The sequence below is a fragment of the Enhydra lutris genome, unplaced genomic scaffold (genome assembly GCF_002288905.1).
Source record: "Enhydra lutris kenyoni isolate GAN:26980312 unplaced genomic scaffold, ASM228890v2 scaffoldscaffold60, whole genome shotgun sequence".
NCBI classification, from domain to species: Eukaryota; Metazoa; Chordata; class Mammalia; order Carnivora; family Mustelidae; genus Enhydra; species Enhydra lutris.
The window spans coordinates 3,306,372-3,310,204 of record NW_019154144.1 but is presented as its reverse complement, the minus strand read 5'-3'; positions in this window follow the sequence as shown (position 1 = coordinate 3,310,204).

The following is a 3,833-nucleotide window of genomic DNA, read 5'->3' as shown; positions in this document are numbered from 1 at the left end:
GTGGCCAAGGGGAATGGAATGTGCCGACTGGCTTAAGCCAACCAGTGCCCACCCTTGGCACAGGGTCTGGCATCAGCTTCTCCTTAACAACTAAACAAACAGTGGGAAGATTGAGGTACTTACTGGGTGACTTTCGGAAACTCTCTGTAGAAGATGAGATTCAAATTGTGCCTTGGAGGATGAAAAGGAGCTGGCCTAGTGAGGGGCCCAAGGAAGAGTATGGCAATTGGGGGTGGGGGAAGGAAGGGGCACAAAAGCTTTGAGATGGGGAAAGGAGGCCATGGTGCTCAAGGGGAAAGTGGTCCACAGTAAGCTTGGAGGGGCAGATAGGAACATTATCTTCTAATTCGAGCTTTTGCTAACCACATTTGTTATAAAATAAGGTGATCCTATTTAGGTTGGAGAAAAAAAACAGTATTTCCTTAAGGATTTTTCCATGCATTCCTACTTTCAGGTAATCATTCTTTCTAATGTCACTTAAAATTACGACAAAATAGGTTTTATCAAAACTAATTAGCTTTTTTTTTTTTTTACTAATTAGCTTTCAAAGAATAATTTTCAAGTTAATATATGGAAAAAATCCTTTAGAAAGCAAATATTGAAAAAAACTCAAATGGATGAGATTTCAGATATTTGAGCATTTGGATGCATGGGTACGCTGGAGAAGCTATATAAAACTCATCTTGATTTAGAATAAGTTTTATCTACTTCTGTAACCCCCAGCACCTGACACCATGCTGAAAACAGAGGCTGCCACAATAATACTGATTCACACAAAAGCTGAAGATCCTGAGCACTTCCAAGTTCATTACTCTACCTACATATCCACTGTTTTTTTTTTTTTTTAAAGATTTTATTTATTTCTTTGACAGAGAGAGATCACAAGTAGACAGAGAGGCAGGCAGAGAGAGAGAGGAAAGCAGGCTCACTTGCTGAGCAGAAAGCCCGATGCGGGACTCGATCCCAGGACTCTAGGATCATGACCTGAGCAGAAGGCAGCGGCTTAACCCACTGAGCCACCCAGGTGCCGTACATAGCCACTGTTTTTGACCATCTCTTCCTTCCTCATAAGGAAGCCCATCACAACTTTTTTTATATTGACTGCACATTATCTCTTTTAATGGCATTTTGGTTTGGGCTTTTCTTTGTGTTTTTGTTTTATTCTACTTTGGGAGCTGTTTCTGCTTCTGATTTTGATGACTCTCTCGTTCTCTAAGACAAATATGGGGGGAAAACCCCCAGTAACTGCAATGATAGCAGCTAGCACATTCAAGATAAAGTTACCTTAATTTTTTGTTTACCTTCGGCTCCGTAATTACATACCAATGATGTGATGGGATTATGTTTGTCTATTCTTAGTTTCATCCTAAAATTTCTGACACTATGACAAATAGTGTGAGAAATTATGTGTATTAAAAACATAACGGGGCGCCTGGGTGGCTCAGTGGGTTAAGCCTCTGCCTTCAGCTCAGGTCATGATCTCAGGGTCCTGGGATCGAGCCCCACATCAGGCTCTCTGCTCAGCGGGGAGCCTGCTTCCTCCCCTCTCTGCCTGCTGCTCTGCCTGCTTGTAGCCTCTCTCTCTCTCTCTCTCTCTCTGTGTTAAATAAATAAATTAAGTCTTTAAAAAAAAAAAAATGTAACAAGGGGCGCCTGGGTAGGTCAGTGGGCTAAGGCCTCTGCCTTTGGCTTGGGTCATGATCCCAGGGTTCTGGGATCGAGTCCCGCGTCAGGCTCTCTGCTCGGCGGGGAGCCAGCTTCCTCCTCTCTGCCTACTTGTGATCTGCCTACTGTCTATCTAATAAATAAATTAATTAATTTAAAAAAAAAGTAACAAAATATGATAAAATAATAAAAATAAGGATTCTAGGGGCACCTGGGTGGCTCAGTGGGTTAAAGCCTCTGCCTTCAGCTCAGGTCATGATCCCAGGGGCCTGGGATAGAGCTGGCAGGGAGCCTGCTTCCTCCTCTCTCTCTGCCTGCCTCTCTGCCTACTTGTGATCTCTGTCTGTCCAATAAATAAATAAAATCTTTAAAAAAAAAATAAGGATTCTAATTAGATAACAAATTCAGCATTATCTAATTAGGTAATAAATGTGGTAGTTCATATGGCCCCTACTCACCTGTCCCAATAATTAGTTAAGGTTATATAAAATGTTAGATAAGGTTAAATAAAAGGGGGCTACAAAAATGTAGAACTCAGCATTCATAGCAGTGTGAGCTGAGATATAAATTCTGATACTGACTTTTCTTGAATATTATTGTCGCTACAATTTATTGAGTGCCTGCTACCATATTAGATGTTTTATTTATATGTGATCCTTCCAAACTTCCAACGTGATAGTATGATCTCCATTTTTGCATATGAGGAAACCAAGGCCCAAGTAAGAATTGGAAGATTACACAGCTATCACATTAATTATGAAGTACATTTGGTGGCTTATATACAGTTTCAGTCATTATATACAACCTACAAGGAGGAACTCAAGAAAGCTTAGTAATTATCTCAAGGCCTCACAGCTGGCAAAATAGTAAGTCTAAAGCCAGAATTAAAGCCCATGAAGTCTTAGAAGCCCTGCTATAAATTATCTTTGTATTTGCCCAGGATTTGAAACTGACTCAAATCTGTCTAGTTTTAAAAACCAAGAACTGTTCCTTTCTCCTTTCTGCAGAAGTTTCCTCATATACAAAAATGTGAGAAGACCAAAAAAATCTCAAAGTTCTATTTCTGTTAAAAAATGCTACGATTCCATGGATGGTAATATATAAAATTTTGTTATGCCAACAACGTGGAGGCAAGAGAAGTTGTAAGGCAAAACAAAAATCCTCATGGCTACCAATATTTTCCAAAGATAAGGATACAATCACCTTTAGTTAGCTAATGAAGCATTTAAAGGTTTATTAGCTTGTCTAAGCGCCAGGCCAGCCATCATAAAACACATATAATTTACTTCACGTGTAACAAAAGCTGGCCTCCTAGACTTGTCTCTCATACAACCTTCTAAGAGTTGTCATACTCTTTAGAAGACAGATTTTTGTACCTTTGGGTCACACTCCTCTAACTTATCCAGTTACACACCTTTGAACTGTGCTCCTATTTCTCTGTGCCTTAGGGTGAGTGAGCAGAGAGCTATCACGAAAACTTGAAAGATACATAAGTGTATAAAAGACTAGATAATAGCAGCAGCGTGCGAATTTTTTTCATAGTTGTCTCTTTACCGAAAATAAGTTGATAGCAACATCCCTGTTCCAGAAAAGAAACAAAAGTTTTTTTTTCTGATCAAACCGAGAAGCAAAACTTAATTTATGGCTAGGAGTGACAGAGTAGAACAAGGTCCGCTGAAGACAGACATCAAAAATAAGCACCAAGTGTTATTACAGACAGCTTTCCATATTACGCCACATCTAAAAATGCTTCCCTTAAAAAAACAAATCAGTAACACCACCAAAAAACCTTTTACGTTTTGTTCCACCGAAGACTACCCTGCGGACTGACGAATATAAGAACATTTAACACACACACTGCGCCTATTAGCGCCTTAAGCGGAAGTTCCCTCTTGTAATTCATAATTCTCCAGTTGTGGCGTAACCTATACAACAATAGAAGCGAACGGAAAACAAACAGCAAACAAAACGCCGCTGCTAAAAAACGCGCGCAAAAGCACTAGAAGGTACCCAGCCTCTCCCACGAGTCTCCCAAGACAAAGCCGGTCCCGACACGCACTGCGGCCGGGACTACACATCCCAGCACGCAAGGCGCACTCCATCTCCCAAGCTGGACTACGATTCCCGACATGCTCTGTGGACCGCGGGTTGGCCTCCTCAGGGTCTAG